General features: G+C 52.6%; 1 long non-coding RNA gene across 1 annotated transcript in view; it reads right to left on the bottom strand.

Annotated features, from left to right (window-relative positions):
* The window catches only part of LOC105467736 (uncharacterized), a 28,498-nt gene extending 12,649 nt beyond the window's left edge, over positions 1–15,849 (bottom strand). The window contains exon 1 of the long non-coding RNA XR_011616323.1: positions 15,562–15,849. This is a non-coding gene — a long non-coding RNA (uncharacterized lncRNA). The remainder of the gene's footprint in view (positions 1–15,561) is intronic.
* Between the last annotated feature and the right edge of the window lie 3,544 nt (positions 15,850–19,393).

The following is a 19,393-nucleotide window of genomic DNA, read 5'->3' as shown; positions in this document are numbered from 1 at the left end:
CCCAGGAGGCAGAGCTTGCAGTGAGCCAAGATCGCGCCACTGCACTCCAACCTGGGTGACAGAGCGAGACTTCGTCTCAAAAAAAAGGCCGATAGTGATGTTAATCTATAGTCCCAGCTACTCAGGAGGCTGAGGCAGGAGGATCACCTGAGCTCAGGAGTTTAATGCTGCAGTGAGCTCTAATGACACCAGTGCACTCCAGCCTGGGCAACAGAGCAAGACCCTGATTCTAAAAAGAAAAAAAAAAAAAAAAATATATATATATATATACACACACACACACACACACATACACATTCTAACTTTAAAGAAGTGGCTTCCAGAGGCAACGTGAACCACTGAGGTACGTTTCTAAACTACAACACTTTCTTTCCTCTTTAAAAGTTACTCAGTTGACAGCTGCTAAAATTACAATGTTGAAATCCCCAGGGTATTCTATTGTGGTTGTCACCTAATCTAATTTCCAAGAGCTGCAGAATTCCCTCAAAGGAGGAGGAGCCAACCTAACCTCTCCAGAGGCAGTGGTCATCTGTTCTGAAACCTAACTCTGTCACCTCACAGGTGGGGAGAAAAGAACATGGCCAAGGCCAAGTTCATGATGTTCTAACTGAAGGATAAGCTTTTGCTCTGAAACAGGAGTCAGGAAATACGGCCTGTGGGCCAAGTTTGGCCCACTCCTTGTTTTTGTAAATAAAGTTTTATTGCAACACACAGCCGCATCCATTCGTTTGTGTACTATCTATGGCTACTTTTGAGTTAAAATGCCAGTTGGCCAGGCATGGTGGCTCACGCCTGTAATCCCAGCACTTTGGGAGGCCGAGGGGGGGTGGATCATGAGGTCAGGAGATCGAGACCAGCCTGGCCAATATGCTGAAACCCCTATCTCTACTAAAAATACAAAAATTAGCTGGGTGTTGTCCCCTAGAACTTAAAGTATGATAAAAAATAAATAAATAAAAACACTGAGACAAAAACAAAATTAGCTGGGTGTGGGGTGGGCACCTGCAATCCCAGCTACTCGGGAGGCTGGGGCAGGAGGATCACTTGAACCAGGGACTCAGAGGTTGCAGTGAGCCGAGATTGCGCCACCACACGCCAGCCTGGGCAACAGAGCAAGATTCCATCCCCAACTTCCAAAAAAAAAAAAAAAAAAAAGGCAGAGTTAAATCTGCAGCAGAGGCTGTATTGCCTGCAAAGGCTAAAATCTTCACAATCTGGCCTTTTACAGAAATGGGCTGCTGACCCTTGGAATGGAAGATCCAAGCCTGAGCCCCAGTTCCTCACATGCTGGGTGTGTGGCCTTGGACAAGTCAGTGCATCTCTCTTTCCTCATCAGTAAGCTGGAGACACCAACAATCCCTTTTTATATGTTGCTTTTGCAACTGAAACGACTTCATACAGGTGCAGTGCCTAGTACATACAAAGCATTCAATACGTATCGATGGTTATGATGTTATTTAGGAGATGAGGACAGCTTCTGCTTCACAGGGTTATTTGAAACAACAGATCGTGCCTGTGCAAACAGCTGGCAGAAAACAGTATAAATACATATTGGCCAGGTGTGGTGGCTCACGCCTGTAATCCCAGCACTTTGGGAGGCTGAGGTGAACACATCACTTGAGGTCAGGAGTTTGAGACCAGCCTGGCCAACATGGTGAAATCACATCTCTACTAAAAATACACAAATTAGCTGGGCACGGTGGTGTGTGCCTGTAATCCCAGCTACTGAGGCCGAGGTGGGAGAATCACTGGAACCCTGGAGGCGGATGTTGCAGTGAGCCGAGATGGCACCACTGCACTCTAGCCTGGGCAACAGAGTGAGACGCTGTCTCAAAAAAAAAAAAAAAAAAAAAAAAAAAAAAAAAATTTTGTTGTAAATGTCTTCTAGGCTTTTGAAACCATTCTTTGCTTCTTAGTACCATTTAGATTTTGGAGTTTTGAGTATCAATAAACTTCCAACTTCAGAGGAAAAGGGATCTTTCCTTCAGACCCTCTCATTAACCAATTCAGGAGACCAAACCCCTGACTACCGGCTGGGTCTTGAACCTGCCCAGAACTAACATCCAAGTATTATTTGGGTTATATTCTGCCTCTTCCCCACTATAGGCACGCGGGAAGCCAAGCCCATATGCCTTTATTTTTATTTATTTATTCTGAGATGGAGTCTCACTGTCACCCAGGCTGGAGTGCAGTGGTGCGATCTCAGCTCACTGCAACCTCCGTCTCCAGGTTCAAGCGATTCTCCTGCCTCAGCCTCCTCAGTAGCTGGGATTACAGGTGCCTGCCACCATGCCCGGCTAATTTTTGTATTTTTACTAGAGACGGGGTTTTGCCATGTTGGCCAGGCTGATCTCAAACTCCTGACCTCAGGTAATCCGCCCGTCTCGGCCTCCCAAAATGCTAGGATTACAGGTGTGAGCCACTGAGCCCAGCCTCCATATGCTTTTAAATACTTGTGTTACCTTTGAATCCCCCACCAGAGCCCGTTAAGCAGGAATCTACTCCAAGGTGCGGGCACACAGGTTTGGGGCAGGGGGAGGGTCTTAGGGGACCCTCAGGGGCTGCCCAGAAGCCTACTGGGGGATGGGGGGTGGTGACTGAGATGACTGACATCTGACACTGCACCACTAGTCAGTACTTCCCTGGAAGGTGTCATTTAAGTAGGCTGGGTCCGGGGAGATACAGCAGTCTCTGTGATTCATTGGCTTTGTGTTAAAACTATTAACTGAATATCTAATCTAACACAGACGAGGCCCTGAGGATACAGCAATGAAGGAGTCATGCCCTCTGCCCTTAGCAACTGCCCCTGCCTGCCTTTTAGTGGGGGCAATTCAGCCCTGTAAGGAGTCTTCCTATTCTCCCAGGATCTCAGTCCTACTACAAAACACCATGCTGATGACTTGGAAGATGACTGTGGGCCTGGCTGTGTGATATATGGCTGGTAGGAGTTACGAGTGCCAGCTCTGGAGTACTTTAGATCAGGGCAGGACTGGCTACATAATCTGCAAAATGAAAATCTGAGGCCACTTGTTCCAAAGTTTTTAAGGCTGGAGCAAAGTTATTAAGGTGGCACTATCACAGCTCACTGCAGCCTCGACCTCCGGGGCTCAAGCCAGCCTCCTGCCTCAGCCTCCTGAGTAGCTGGGACTATAGGGGCATGCCACCATGCCTGGGTAATTTTTTTTTTTTTAAAGAAATGAGAGTCTGGCTATGGTGCCCAGGCTGGTCTCTAACTCCTAGTCTCAAGTAATCCCAATGCCTTGGCCTCAGAGCAGTCAACTAAGTGTGGGTCCCAGCCCGTGGAAACCAGCCCTGCATCTGAGGTCGCACTGCTTGCCCGCTGGTTAGCCTCAAATACCTCTCTTCACCAGCCTGAGCCTCAGTTTCCCCAGCCTCAGATGTCAATTAGGCTCACCTGCAGGTTGGTTGTGGCCATTGGGTGAGATGAGGCCTGTAAAGCGTTTTGCACAGAGGACAGGCTTGGCCACATTACTGATGTTCCTGGCCTGCTGTGGCTGGTGCATTTCATCTTACAATAATAGTTCACATTTATTATTCTTATATAATAGCTAAGACTTATATAGCACATCATCAATGTCAGGCGCCGTGCTTAGTTCTCTACAGACGTTCCTGTATTTCATCCTCACCACATCCCTATGCTGTGCCCTAATATTCTAGTGACTGTAGATGGGGGAACTGAGGCACAAAGAGGGCAAGTATCTTGGCAGAGGTCACCCGACCACTCAGCAGAAGAGTCCACGTTCAAACACAGGACAGCTGGCTCCCAGGTCTCTGTTCTTAAGCCTACCTGTTGTTGGGGCTCAGAAAACGATACCCCAAAATGTGGCTCTTTGATGTGCTGGACTAAAGCAGCCTCAAGGTCTGTCCAACACCACCACCCCTGCCCCAATCCTGTTTCTCCATCCTCTGTCCGTCCCAAAGCATAGGAGGAGGCCGCTGCCTGGGGTTCCCTTATCTACCTGGAAACCACACCCGCCAAAGAGGAACACAACTGCCTTCGACTCCTTCCCTGAAATTTCATTACCAGAGACGAAAACTCATCACAGAGAAAGAGCATGAAATGAAACACCACACCTGGAGCCCAGACAGACTTCATCCCAAACTATCATCTGTTCTCCGGTCCCATCCAACTCTCTAAGGGAATTATTCACTGACTGTTGTCCCAGCATCAGACCCATTCACTCCTCCGAAAAATCATTTACTACCCCTGAGAGTGGCCACATGTCCCCCATCTCCCTGCTCTGACGGAGGTATTTATTTATATTTGTATATATTTTTGAGACAAGGTCTCAGTCACCCAGGCTGGAGTGCAGCGGCGTGATCTCGGCTCACTACAGCCTCTGCTTCCAGGGCTCAAGTGATCCTCCCACCTCAGCCTCCCGAGTAGCTGGGACCACAGATGTGCACCACCAAGCTTGGTTAATTTTTTTTCTATTTCTGATAGAGACAGGGTTTCACTATGTAGCCCAGGCTGGTCTCGAACTCCTGAGCTCAAGCAATCCACCTGCCTCGGCCTCCGAGACTGCCAGGATTACTTACAGGTGTGAGCCACTGCGCCAGGCCAATGAAGGGTTTATGAGCATCTGGACTTCACTGGATTACTGGGTAATCATTTTCCCGCCGCTCCCCTGGCGTTTATGCATGGTGAATAAATTCATATGCCTTTTTCTCCTATTAATCCACTTGTTGTCATTTCTTTTTTTTTTTTTTTTTGAGACGGAGTCTTGCTCTGTCGCCCAGGCTGGAGTGCAGTGGCCGGATCTCGGTTCACTGCAAGCTCTGCCTCCTGGGTTTACACCATTCTCCTGCCTCAGCCTCCCGAGTAGCTGGGACTACAGGCGCCCGCCACCTCGCCTGGCTAGTTTTTTTTTTGTACTTTTTAGTACAGACGGGGTCTCACCGTGTTCGAGAGGATGGTCTCGATCTCCTGACCTCGTGATCCGCCCGTCTCGGCCTCCCAAAGTGCTGGGATTACAGGCTTGAGCCACCGCGCCCGGCCCACTTGTTGTCATTTCTTTGGTAAAAAATTTTAAAAATAAATACAAAATAGGGACAAGATCTTACTATGTTGCCCAGGAAGATTTTGAACTCCTGGGCTCCAGTGATCCTCCCACCTCGGCCTCCCAAAGTGCTAGGATTACTGGCGTGAGCCACCATGCCGGGCCTGTCAGTTATTTTCAGCAAACTTTTAGAGGGTGAAGGCGCAGCCTTCGCTTGCCTCCTATGCTATGTGTTCTGGGAGTTGACTCATGACAGACACACATGCACGATCCCTTCCTGAGATCCTAACACCAAGTATTCAGCTTGAAATTTTCATCGTAATGTGGCATTATTTCTTTGATTCTTCTGTCTGTCTCCCAATTCAGCTGTGAGCCCCATGCGGGCAGGGGCTGTCTGGCTCCTTGCTGTACCTCCAGCACCTGGCACCCAGCTCAGCACACAGTAGGGCCTCAGCAGACATCTGTCCAGGGAAGGAAGGGCAGAAGCAGTGTCCAGCCACAGCAATCCCACCCAGAAGCAACAGCCACAGCTCTCTTGAATGTCCAGCCTGCGTGATTTACAAGCTTGTTTTGGGCAGGACTCAGTGGCGTGCACCTGTAGCCCAGGCACCTTGGGAGGCTGAGGCAGGACAATCGCTTGAGCTCAGGAGTTCAAGGCTGCAGTGAGCTATGACTGCACCACTGCAATCCAGGCTGGGTGACAAAGAGAGACCCTGTCTCAATTTAAAAAAAAAAAAAAAAAAAAGGCTGTTTTGGGGGAATCTCCAACAACTCAGGAAACCTTCTCATCGGCTCCAGGCTTTTCTCACTTGGGCACCCCCGACACTGCACAGGTGGAGAGATTTAATAGGTGCTTAAGAGCCCAGCCCCCATCCTGGCAGGCTGCAGGGGGTGGGCGGGGGGTGAGGGGTGGCAGCAGGGCCGGCAGCTGTCTGCAGGCCTCTTGGTGCCAGCCATAGCTGGCCAGCGGGGGCCCGCTGCCACCCCTCACCCCATGACGCAGCAGAAAGTGAAACCGGAGTTGGCCCCTGCCCGGCTGGGACTGATCACCCACTGTTTCCCTGCAAAACCACAGTCCCAGGGGGCTGGTGGGCAGCTGGCGCCCGGGTCCGGCACAGTGAGGCCTGTCAGGCAAGTGCCCCTAGAGGCCAAGGGAGGTGCCCTGGCCAGAAAGGAGGGTGCTGAGTCATCATGACCCTAAAATGAGAGAGAAATCCGAGCTATGGATCAATGCAGGGGTGGGGGGTAAGAGGTCCCAGTGGCGTCGGTGAGCAGGGAAGGGTGGTTTCCCGCCCCCCAAAAGGAAGATGTGTGACACCCAGTTTTGTCATGCTGGAGCCCGCTATAGATCTGAATTGGCAACTCCCCCCTCTACCCCCACCCCTCCCCACACCGACCACAGGGGTGCGGAAAATCCCTAAGATAAACCAGAATTCTTTAAAAGTGGACCTCTGAAACTTGACAAACGACTCTCTTGATTTCTGCCCCATCCTCAGGGCACCTGTAGTTGCTTAATATTTTTCTTCCAAAAAACCCACTCTTTTTTTTTTTTTTTTAACTGACATCAACTGATGGGAAAAAAAAGGGCCCCGTCTCCCAACCCTAAATGGAAAACCAACCAATTGCCTGAAATAGAAATCAGCGGTGCAAAGAAAATACCTACGAGGATAATTTTCACCTTTAGCCGGCGCCCCGCAAAATCAGATGTGCAAATCAGACTTGGGAGACATCTATTTCGAGTCACAGGTTTCATGCCTGAGGAGCTGCTTGTCCAGGGCGACACAGCAAGAGAGTCACAGAGCTCGGGCTGGAATGCAGGCCTGGCTGATTCCAGAACCCCAGGCTCAGTGGCGGGCTGCTGTCTCCCCACCCATGAATTCCTCTGCGTGTATTCATATTATCGCCTTCCGTGTTTAATGCGTGGACTCCCCGATTTTCAAAGCACCTTTAGAGCTTATACATCGTTAGAGCTTATTATATATAACATTGGATACATCCAAGAACCCTTGGAAGCCACAGCAGGGGGTGCTGCCCCTCCCTTGGTGTATGGGGAAACTGAGGCAGCGAGCGGGGAAAAGTGTTCTGTCTCGGGGAGCTAGCAGGAGAGCCAGGACTGCTCAGGGCCCCCTGCCAAGGCGATGATCCCGGAGGCCCTGGCTGCAAGGACCAGGCCTCGTCAAACAGGTAACACTTGTTTCTTTTCACTTTCCCTACCTCCCCCGACAACCAACCCCCCAGAGCAAACGCTGACGCTGACAGCTGGACGGCTTTCCCAGGCCGGATCTCAGTGTCTGCCCCCGGAGGGCAAAAGCACGTTTAGCAACCAGTGTCTGCGCATGGCGTCTTTCAGTTTTTCAGAGCGATAACCAGTTCTCAGCACAAGAGGCATCCACCGGGGACCCAGAAGGCGCTATAGCGGGAGAGTTTGGGGACCAGCTTTCTCTCTTCTTTGAGTTGCTGGAGGAACTCCGAGCTGATGTCTTTCTGGCCCAGGGACCCCCGAGGAATACTGCAAGAGCAATAAGGATTTTTAGGGGCATTATGATAGTGGAATGGAAACACATCTGCCCCCAAAAGTCCCTCATTTTCCCTGCGGTAACGAACCAGCTGGCAGGAAGTGGTAGCGCTCAGAGCACCAAGAGCCAAAACTAAAAAGGAAAAAAATGTACAAAGTTAGAGTAAACTTTAAACAAGTGAGCGCTTTCATGGTGTACGGCGGCTCCGTGCAGACTCACGAAAGGGACCTCATCTTCTCAATAACTGGCTAAATAGGTCTCAGTGCAGCAGCTTCCATACAGACGTGCCCAGAAAACCACAGATCTGGAATCCCAGAGCAGGTTCCCAAAATGGATACAAGGATTATTTCCTAAAGCCAGGCGCATCATAGGAGACGCGACGTTTCCCCCAAACTTCGAATGAATGTTCCAGACCCTCATTAATGATCTAAGTGAACAACAAATCCTTCAACACCTCCTCCTCTGGAATGGGAGAAACTTAGTCCCCTTGGAAACGCTGATGAAAATATCTGGTTTCCACAACACGGACGAAGGGGTAAGGCTTGGGTAGGGAAGTTGAGTGGTTATCACTGGTGGGGCAAAAGGGGCAAACTGGCCAGGCGTGGGTGCTCATGCCTGTAATCCCTGCACTTTGGGAGGCCAAACTGGGAGGATTGCTTGAGGTCAGGAGTTCGACAACAGCCTGGGCAACACAGTGAGACCTCCCCAGTCTCTGCAAAAAATAGCCAGGCATGGTGGTGTGCGCCTGTAGTCCCAGCTACTCAGGAGGCTCAGGCTTGAGCCCAGAAGTTCAGGCCGCAGTGAGCCGTGCTCACCACTGCACTCCAGCCTGGGCAACAGAGTGAGACACTGTCTCAAAAAGAAAAGGGGGAAGGGTTTTACCACTAAGGTCCTGGGTGCCATCTGTTCAGCCACTAAGATCTGAGGACTAAGGAGTCCAGGGTGTCTTCCCCAGGGCATATGACCTTTGAGGCCCTGCAGGTGGGTGCCCCCTGTGCCAGCCAGCACTCTCGGAGCCGGGAAAGGGTTAATCCCTCCACGTGGCTGACACCGGAGGAGAAGCTCACTCCGCAGGCTGGGATATCACACTGGGCCATCTCAGAGAGGAGAGGGCCTGAAAACAGCCTCTGTGAGTTCTGTGAATGGAAGTGGCTTCACTGCCTTCAGAGAACGGGGTGAAAAGGCATCCCCACACAGAACCACTCCCCAGTCGCTAGCTGGCTCCTTGGCACCCGTCGTGTGGCCCTGAAGCTCTGGCAGGGACTCTGGGCATCGGTACCAGTGAGCACCCAGCCATCTCAGCCAGGCCTGTGAGGGAGCGATTCTACCCTTGCCATGTGACAGCCGGCAACTAGGACCCAGGTCTCTTCTTTCAAGCAGCACCTAAAATATTCTCCGGGTGAACCTAGGGCTAAATACGGCATGGCCGACAAGTGCCAGGTCTGGACCTTTTAACGCCATTCTAAGATACGATCGAGAACCCACGAGGCCTTTGGTGGCCTGGAGTCCAGTTACCGGGGCCAAATGGGAGTCCCACGGGTTTGGCTGACTCAGGGCTGGGTGCGACTTCCTGGAGCAGGCACATGCTGGTGTCAGAGCAGAGCGGCCGCAGACTGTTTTCTTGTGTGTTTGAGCCCAGAATGCCAGCCCCGTTCTCACTCTGGGCCGACCCCCAAGGTGGCTTAGCTGGTGGCCCCTTTTTCTACCTGGCCCACTTCTTTCCACTTCTAGCCTGCAGCCCTGCCCCTCCTGGCCTAGGTTTTCCTCCCAGCCCGATCAAAGCAAAAGGCTCAGCTCCCAGGTAGGAGGCCTCGCAGAGCTGGAGAAGAGACCAGCAAACACAGGCACAGTAACTCAGATGTGTTACACGTTGTGTTACTGGCTGGGAGCTACGCCTCCTAGGCCCACCCCAAATCGAAGGATCGCAGCCCCAGTGCTCCAGAGGGAGGGCTTGGGGCTGGGCTGCAAAAGTTCAGCGTTGCCTCTGAATCTTCTAGAGCGACGTTTGCACTCACACAGGACAGATGTGCTCTGAGCCTGTGGGATAGCCTCCCAGCCCCTTTGAGCATTTGGAAGGTTGTGCTTAGCAAAGTGGGGTTCTGCCCTCACCAGAGCCCACAGGGTCACCAGGCTATTAAACCCTGCAGAGTCTCTGGGGAGGCTTCCTTTGCGAGCCAAACACCCCATCTTCTGGCTGAACTGCTGCGGGCTTTGTCCCGGGAGGAAAGAGTCCCCAGGCACCTGTCTGGACTCATCTCAGCACCAGTAGCGGCTCTAAGGCCACATCTGGGCCTTGCTGGCAGAGGTCTGGGCTGTCTTGGGCACAGAGGCCAATGCCAACAGGCCCAGCACTGATCTCACACATGATGCCAGCAAGACAGCCTAGATTTTTGCACATCTCTGAGAAAACTTTCATACCACACCGCACAGCTAACCTCAGGCGCAACGAGCCACTAACTTCTCTCCCCGCCCAGGCGAAGTCCCCTTCGCTGCAGTGGTGCAGCATTTCAGGGACATGGAGAAAGAAGTTTGCTTTGTGATTCCGTAAACTCAGATGTTTCATATAAGGAAGATGATGTAAAATCAGAAACCTTATTTTAAAGCTTGGTACATATGTGCATATGTCCCCTACAACTGGGGACGCTGGAAAGGCAGCATCTGAACACTGGCTGCTTTGAAAAAAGGTCATGAGAAGGGCAGAAGGGGTCACCTGGGCACAGGGTGATGGAGGGAACCCCAAGTTCACTCCTTCTAAATTCTTTCAACGTCCATCTGTTTCCCTGAAAAGTCCGGCTTGGCTACTAGGCCTGAAAAGTCTATGTAGTTTATATCATGTTTGTGAGTGTCAGTGTTTTTGTTTAGGGTTTATTTTCACCTTGCTCCAGATACAAGAAGCAAAAGGAACTCTACATTTTCCTGTGTTTGGGGTGCTCAGGCGAGAAAGAAAATGCCTGCTTAAAGTAATTGATCGGCAGTGTTTTGTTTGCACACGCACTTTATTCTGGTGAGTGATTTTAAGTACCAAGTTTGCCTTAACTTTTCACTGCACTCATTTTTATCCTCATGGCTAAAATAGCTGTATTTACTCCACAATCTAAATTAAAGGAGGGTGAGCTGATCAACTTTTAGGAGGCTGTAGTTGATCTGGTAAGAAATTTCATCTTTCTGTTCATAACGTTAAGTTGGGGGGTTGCTGGGAAGGGAAACAGAGTGTTTCCTTGGAGGGACTTTTCCAACTTTCATTAGTTTGAGTCACCAACGCACGTTTTATTTTTAAGGAAGTATCATATTCATTGCAGAACCACCTCTAAATATTTTACCCCTGGCCATACCGTATTCTTTTCTATTGAAACATATTTTTTGCCTCTCTGAGATCAGCTATGGCTTGAGTATTGCTAAGAACAAATTTCAAAGTTGCTTGTTTTTTTTTTTTGTTTTGTCTTGTTTTTCTTAAATCCACACTTCTTTGAGGGTTGGCGGGGGTGGGGAGGGAACAGCAACTGCTTAATGAAGTTTCTCACACAGAGGCAAAAAGAGAAAAGCCAAAATATATTCAGTGTATCCAGCAGTTCCATGTTGAATTTTTTTTTTTTTTTCCTTATTGGTTTAGGGGGTTGTGTAGGAGGGTGGTGGGAAGGATCTGAAAAGAAGCTGTGATTCTTTGCTGAATTAATGATGACTTCTCACTGCAAAATGCTGATTTATAATCTCTTCACCATACTAGACTGTTTCCAGACTCAGGGGGAAAAAGTTTGCTAAATGTATTCATAATTACATGCACAGTTTCAGACGGCTGAATATAAGTAATGCTTGTGCTGTTGCGAACGCTCACCATTAAAGCAGAAATTGTTTCACATTTAGCACTAAATTCTGTCTGATTTTGCACACTTAACAATTCAGTAATTTTAACATTCGGCTTCGTCGTCTCCATTATAGCTCAGTATCGTGGAGAAACAGTCAGTGTTCCGGCCTCGTTAATTCACGTAAAACACCCTATTTGTGGAAGTATCATTAAAGGCTAATTTGATGAGATATCCTTATTTAGCAAAGCAAATAGGATTTGACAGTCAGCTCCGGGTGGCGATTTAGCAAAGCACAAACACAATTCACAACGTGACAATTTCCCATCCGTGCGCCTCGCTGGAATTGTGGACTCCTGAAAATTGTGCTGTTTCATCGTGTCCCATACTAAAGAGAAAGAACTCTGGAAGTAAAGAACTGTTTTTGCCAAGGCAGCACAAATGTCATCTGCGTGTACATGTGCCATGTCTTTCAAATCCTAAATCTTGTGTCAAGAACGCTGTGTTCAAAAGTTTTTTCCAGGTACAGCTCACTTCTATTCCCTGCTGTGCAGACTTAATTTAAATCTAGACTTGCAAATAACTTAGGGTGTGTGGAAGTCTATATAGGTTACAACTATATAGGGAGTGTGCGTGTGTGTACGTGTGTACACACAACTGAAGGTTAATGTTCTGCGAGGGGGATTTATACCCACTACCCTTGCTTTAGAGACTTCCCCCGAACGTATTAACCAGGCTTTTATAAAACGCCTGGCTGGGCGCAGTGGCTCACACCTGTAATCCCAGCACTTTGGGAGGCCGAGGTGGGCGGATCACGAGGTCAGGAGATCGAGACCGTCCTGGCTAACACCGTGAAACCCCGTCTCTACTAAAAATACAAAAAATTAGCTGGGCTTGGTGACACGGGCCTGTAATCTCAGCTACTCCGGAGGCTGCAACAGGAGAATCGCCTGAACCCGGGACGCAGAGGTTGCAGTGAGCCAAGATCGCGCCACTGCACTCCAGCCTGGTCAACAGAGCAAAGATTCCGTCTCAAAAAACAAAAAACAAAAACAAAAAGAACGCCTTCAACAGCAAAGTAGCAAAGAGTTGCAAAGAAATGTTGCAATTCCAGGTGGAAGCAAACAGCTGGTTGCTCCTAATTTAACAAACGTAAAGACAAATCTAATGTCATCACAATTCATCATTTCAGGAGTGCCTTATTTGGGGGTTTCAAACACTTTGCCACAACCGACATCCTACTAATTCCTTTCCAATCCAATCCTGTCCTTTAAACCATTGTGGGGGTGGTCAGGGGGGATGTACTTTCTCCTCTTTGCATCGTTTTTCGGCCTCCCAAGGAGAGACGCCCTTGGAAAACACAGTAGGTTCGGCAAACTGAGAACACACACATATAAGAATACCGCCCTCGAAGGGGCCTTTTAGTTCTATGCAAGTAGCAGACCTCCCCCACTTTCCCCAGCTCCCCCACGCAGCCGGGTTTTAGATGCGTTCCCTGGGGGTGGTAGCTCTCTGCCCTCACCCTCCCGGGACTGCCCGGGCCTGAGTCCCTCGCTGTCCAGAATGACCCCAAAAGCGGGACTTTGAGGGCCAGTTGGATAAAACATAAACTCATCTCGCCCTCAAAACCCCGATTCTGAGACCACAGCCTCCAAAACCTCTTTTCCTAAGAAGTGAGTCCCCATTCACGGCTGACAGCACCGGGGCAGGCCGCCTTTGAGGCAGGAGTTTGGAGAATCCCGGATCGCTGAAGGAATCGGTACTGGGTGTTCCCTCGGGGCGGCGGTTCATCTCACCAAAATGCCAGGGGGTCGCTATGGGAGGAGGGGGCATTTGCCCACCCCACGGCTGAGGGCAAGAGAATCGCTTGATCCCGGGGTGTCTCTTCCCTCAGGGAGCAATCACCAATCTCGCCCAGTAAACAGGCCTGAAAGCTTCCCGGAGAACACGAGGGGGTGCCCCCAACGTCCCTTAGCAGCGGATAAATCGGGTGTCCGAGGTGTCTCGTACAGTCCACCCACCCACCCCCCCCCCCACGCCATCTCCAGCTAAAAAAAGTTTCGTTATTTGTGTCCTTAATCGTCTCTCATTAAAGTCAAATTTGCTGCGCGCCCAAATTGGGGGAAGTGATTTCCATTTTAATAGCTCAATTAGCCTCTAGGTTCTGGAAAGGCCACTCCCCCACGCACCTTTTCTCTTCATTTTAACCCCCCTCCCTTTTTCACAACTTCTCCTAAAAATAAATTATAAATATGGATGTGTCCTCAGAGGACATGAGCGGCGCATTCCAACGCTCCGTTTGGTGGGGATTGGAAGCAAAGAGAAACCAGAAACGCCACTCCCCCCACCCCCAAATCAAAATGCCTTTTTCCTTTCTTTTTCCTTTTCTTTCTTTTTTTCTAACTTCTTTTTCCTAACTTGGTGTCGTCTCGGGCACAGACACCCAGCTCCGCACCCCGGTACCTAGTTTTTTTTTTGCCCCCGTCCTGCAGAAGCTAAAGCCAATGCGCGAGGGCTGCCTGCTTCTCGGGAGGAGGGCGCAGACAACTTTATTTAGGGGGCGGCGGTAACTCTCTGGGGACGGTGGTTCCCGGCCGGTCCGGAATCCCCGGGGCCCGGCCCCCGCAGGCGCCGCCGCCCATGCCAGCGGGGCCCGGGCGCACGTGGAGCGGCGGGCGCGGCCGGCCTGCTCCGCGCGCGGCATTGAGATCGGGGTCACGCAGCGAGTCAGTTTCCCGAGCGGGCTTTCGGGGGTGGGGGCGGGGACGCGGACGCTCCAACGCCTAGTCAATTTCCAAGCCCAGGCACTAGGCAGGCTGGGGGCGGCCTCGCCCCTTCCTACCTCCCGGCCTCACACGCCCCTCTGGGGAGCGGGGGAGGGGTTAGAGGGGGAGCCGGGGTGGCGGCAGCGGCGGCGATCGCAGCCCAGACAAGCGTCTCGCGCCGGGTCCCGAGAGAGCCGCGCGCTCCCCCGCCGCCACCTCCCCGCTCCCGTTCCCATCCACCCCGCAGGCAGCCGCCCCACACCCCTTCGGCCCTGGGGGCCTGGGCGCCCACCTGCCGCGATCCCTGCCCTGGCTGGGGGAAGGTGCCAGGCGGGAAGAAGGGGAGCACTCACCGCCGCTGCTGCCTCCGGGGGTGCACGGCCCCCCCCGCCGGGGCTGCGCCTTCCCAGGCTCCAGGCAGGCGTGCGCCGGGCGTGGGGGGCGCCCCGCGGGCCCTGCAGCCTCCGCCTCGATTGGAGCCCAGCCTTAAATCCTCCACCGTGAAGAAGAAGGGTACTTCCAGAAAAAAAAATCCGCCCCTCCCCAGACGAGATCCAAGTGATGGGCGGGGAGCATAGAAAATCCTTTTCTGCAGAGAGCGCGCAGCCGACGGGGCTGCACCCGGCCTCCACGGTCCGCTGCCGCCACAAAGCCGCGCCCCCGGCCCCCCCCGCCCCCCCAGCGCCCTATGGTCGGCCCGGGGCGGGGGCTGGGCCAGCCCGGGGTTGGCCGCTCTGGGGAGGCGGCGGCGGCGGCAGCGGCCCAGGCAGCGGGGCGGTTCCTCCCCAGCCCGGGAGAGAGGGCAAGAGCCTGGAAGCCGAGCGCGCCCGCCCGGGTGGGGGTAGGGGTGGGGGTAGGGGTGGGGGTGGGGGTGGGAGTGGGGGCGGGGGCCGGGGTGGGGGGGCGCCTTCCTAGAAACCCTCGCCAAATATAGTCAGCGGATAGGGGCATTCCTAGAAATGCGGCGGCGACGTCAGCCTCGACCTGGGGGCGGGGGGCAGAGCCCGGGGTGCTTCAAACTAGGGGCACGGAGGAGGGGGAAAGAGTCCCCACTTCCAGTACCACCACAGCCCAGAGACGGAACCGAGGCCGGACTTCCCTCCCGAGGGGCGTGCGGGAGTCCTCCAAAGGCACTTGAGGTATCCCGGAGCTGGGGGTGCATCCACTGAAGATTCAGACCCGGTCTACCCCCCTCTTTCGGGAACACCCAGTGCCACTGCCAGCTGGCGCTTCTGGCCCTTCCCCCAATTTTCAGCACCCCCCTACCCCCCCCCCCCCACACAACCCCGTGAACAAACAGTAAAAGTAGGAGCAGCATCAGGCGGGGTCTCCCAGCCTCTTACACCCACCCCAGGACGTTTCCTCACGTCCTCTCGGATGGCTGGAGTCCCTGGATCCCCAGGGTTGAAACTGCACAGACACACTGTGTTCCCAAGAACTCCTCCAAATACCAACCCACCTTCGGGCCAGAAAATAAAGTTGTGCTTCCTCTTCCCCAGTCCAGTGTCACTTTGTTGCTGCTTCCGGGGCCAAGGGCTCTTGGAGAGGTGCTGGAACTTGGGGGTAGGGCATAAGGGTGTCCTCTCCACCTGGCAAAGACCTGGCCTCTGGCACTGACACTCTCACCAGCCATAGCTGTAATACTTTCCATTTCCCGCAGTAAGGGAGACGCCCCCACAGCAGCTCATCCCCTTCCTAAAATCTGCCCCACCCACACGCCTGCCCAGGGACCCCCAAATCCATTGCAGAAGTGGCCCCTCTTTCGCAAAGAGAATCCACATAACTGAGACATGACTTGTCCCTCTCCACCGCCCCGCCTCTCTGCGCGAAAACGTGACTGGCCTGAACCTCCCAGGATCATAAAAAATGTATTTTGCTGTCCTCTGTTGGCCAACATGGGTCACACTCACAGAACACACCACCCAACCAGCCAGGGGGAGTGAGCTGGACTCCTCTCCTCCTGTCTGTGGTGTCCTTGCCCTCTCTGTCCTCTTTCTTTCTTTCTTCTTTTTTTATTTTTATTTTTTGATACAGCGTTTCGCTCCTGTTGCGCAGGCTGGAGTGCAATGGCACGATCTCGGCTCACTGCAACCTCTGCCGCCCGGGTGTAGGTGATTCTGCCTCAGCCTCCTGAGTATCTGCGATTACAGGCAGGCGTCGCCACGCCCAGCTAATTTTTGTATTTTTAGTAGAGACGGGGTTTCACCATGTTGGCCAGGCTGGTCTGGAACTCCTGACCTCAGGTGATCCGCCCGCCTTGGCCTCCCAAAATGTTGGGATTATCGGTCGTCTTTCTTATCTTACAGCCGATGCACAGAACTTGCTCATGTCCCCTTTTCCTCTTTGGGCCCTAATTTCAGAAAACTGGAGGGGTTTCTTCCTTGCTCTAGGGGAGGCAAGGAAGGCTGTGTTCACTCTGGATCCTGGGCTCGGGGACCCCAGGATGGTTTTTCTAATAGCAACTTGGAGAGGAAATGTAGCAAAAAAGGCAACAGCTGATCACTGATAATTTAACAGTCCCCATTCCCCCTACTCCACCCCCAGAAGACCTAAGCACATGGAGAATAGTAGCTTACTGAACTAACCCATTTTCCAGATGAAAAGACTGAGGCTAGGCCAGGCACCGTGGTTCATGCCTGTGATCCTAGCACTTTAGGAGGCTGAGGCAGGTGGATCATTTGAGGTCAGAAGTTTGAGACCAGCCTGGACAACATGCTGAAACCCCATCTCTACTAAAAATACAAAAAAGTTAGCAGGGCATGGTGGTGAGCACCTGTGGTCCCAGCTACTCAGGAAGCTGAGGCAGGAGAATGGCTTGATCCTGGGGGGCGAAGGCTGCAGTGAGCCAAGATTGTGCCACTGCACTCCAGCCTGGGTGACAGAGCGAGACTCTGTCTCAAAAATAAAAATAGAAAAGACTGAAGCTTAGAGGTCAGTTGTTCATGGAGCTAATACCTGCTGGCCCTCTGTGTGCCAGGCACAGAGCTGCTGCTACAGCCCCTAGAGCTAAGGTGATAAACAGCACAGGTCCCTGCCCTTGAGGAACTAGACGTCTCAGGGAGAGACTTGAGTCAACAGGTGAGCCCTTCGCTGCCCTTATGGTCCAGGACACCACGACAGAGCGAGGCTGGGCTGGGGGTGTCCTACCCTGGCCCTTCCTGCAGGAGTTGTCTCCATCCAGCCTGCAGCATCCTCGCCCGCTCTTCTTTCAAGCTGTGTTTAAAGAGAGAGGCTGTGTCTCCCCCTGCTGCGTGTCGCCAGCTTGGGGGACTCCAGGCACTGCTTCACCTCTCTGGGCCTCTGTTTCCTCCTTGGTAAAGTAGGAGTCACAAGGCCTGCCTTATAGGACTTTTAGGGGGATTGCCTGAGACAGACTTCCTTTAGGAGTACATGGCAACAGTGATTGGTGAGCTTGGTGCTGTCACCTGGAGGAGGGGATGTCTGAGCTGAAACTGTGAAAAAGGAAAACACTGGGGCTGGGTGCAGTGGCTCACACCTGTGATCCCAGCACTTTGGGAGGCCAAGGATCACTTGAGGTCAGGAGTTCGAGACCAGCCTGGCCAACATGGTGAAACCCTGTCTCTACTAAAACTATAAAAATTAGCCGAGCACGGTGGTGCGTGTCTGTAGTCCCAGCTACACGGGAAGCTGAGGTGGGAGAATCGCTTGAATCCGGAAGGTAGAGGTTGCAGTGAGCCGAGATCGCACCATTGCACTCCAGCCTGGGCGACAGAACGAGACTCTGTCTCAAAAAAAGGAATACACTGGGCTGGTGGGAGGGGTGGAGTCGGCGCAACAGGCACGGCATGTGTAACGGCCCAGGCGGCCCCTCTGGAGAACTGAAATAGCTGTAGCAGTGCTGGCTCGGGGGCCTCCAGGTGCTGCCCCCACCCACCTCTGTGCCCTGAGTCACAAGATTCTGGAAGCTCACCTCATCTGTCCAGTTCAGGCCCTGCCTGGGCTCTGGGACACCTGGATCAGTGCAGAAGGAAAAACCAGGCCACCAAAGGCAGCCAGGGCCCTGCCTTTATCTTGCAATTGAAATCCCCATCGGAGATGCCCCCTGGATCCTTCTGAGGCCTGCCGTTGCCAGGCCTGGCTTCGCTTCCCCGTGACTCAAGCGAGTGGCGGCCTGAAATCCAGTTTAGCAGTGGAAGCACTGCCAGACTCCGGAAAACAGCTCGCTCTTGGGCCGGAAGCCCCAGAGGCCCACCCTGGCCTTCTCCCAGGAGGAAGCCCCATCCGCACCCAGGTTTCTGGCCCCAGGGTGATGCCAAGGCCCCAGCCAGAACTAGGGAGCAGCCACACCAGGCAGAAGGAACCCTGGAGGGCCGCAGCTGTGCTGAGCCTCTGGGAAAGGCCTGGACTCTGGGCTCCCAGGCCCACACAGAGAGAGTGGGCGCAGGCCTTGCCTATGGGCGCTTTCCTTGAGGCCGGGGGAAGGAGGACAGGAGGGTACCAGCACCCAGTTACCGCCACCTCCCAAGCCTCCCAAAATACTCGCAATGAGAAACTTCCCAAGCGAACAGACAGAAAGTATTGTATGATAGGTTTTAAACACTTGGATTGAACAAATGTAGGCTTATAAAAAACAGACACACAAGTCCATTGCCATATGGTGATGCTAGCCATGGGACAATGGTGGAATATAGGTGCTTCCAGAGGTATCCTTGGGACAGTTTGGTTTTTTGGTGGTTATTTATTTATTTATTTATTTTGAGTTTCGCTCTTGTTGCCCAGGCTGGAGTGCAGTGGCACGATCTCAGCTCACTGCAACCTCTGCCTCCTGGGTTCAAGCAATTCTCCTGCCTCAGCCTCCCAAGCAGCTGGGATTAGAGGCGTGCGCCACGCCCAGCTAATTTATTTTGGTATTTTTAGTAGAGATGGGGTTTCGCCATGTTGGTGAGGCTGATCTTAAACTCCTGACCTCAAGTGATCTGCCCATCTCGGCCTCTCTTACTGCTGGGATTACAGGCGTGAGCCACTGCGCCCAGTTTGGGACACAGTTTGAAGTGTTGTGATGGCTTTCTCGTTCAACCACATCAGAAGAAGGCCGTGCCCACCCTGTGATATTCTGGAGAGAACATGAAGAAACGAATCTAGGCCTGATGCAGTGGCTTACGCCCATGACGATGGAACTTCAGGCATTGGTGGAAGGAGGACCACTTGAAGCCAAGAGCTCAAGATCATCCTGGGAAACATGGTGAGACCCCTATGTAGAAAGAAAGAAAGAGAGAAAGAGAGAGAGAGAGAAAGAAAGAGGAGGGGAGGGAGGGAGGGAAGGAAGGAAA

This window comes from Macaca nemestrina, chromosome 18 (assembly GCF_043159975.1).
Source record: "Macaca nemestrina isolate mMacNem1 chromosome 18, mMacNem.hap1, whole genome shotgun sequence".
Taxonomy (NCBI): Eukaryota; Metazoa; Chordata; class Mammalia; order Primates; family Cercopithecidae; genus Macaca; species Macaca nemestrina.
Note: the sequence above shows the minus strand (reverse complement) of the source record. Positions and strands in the feature narration are given on the sequence as shown.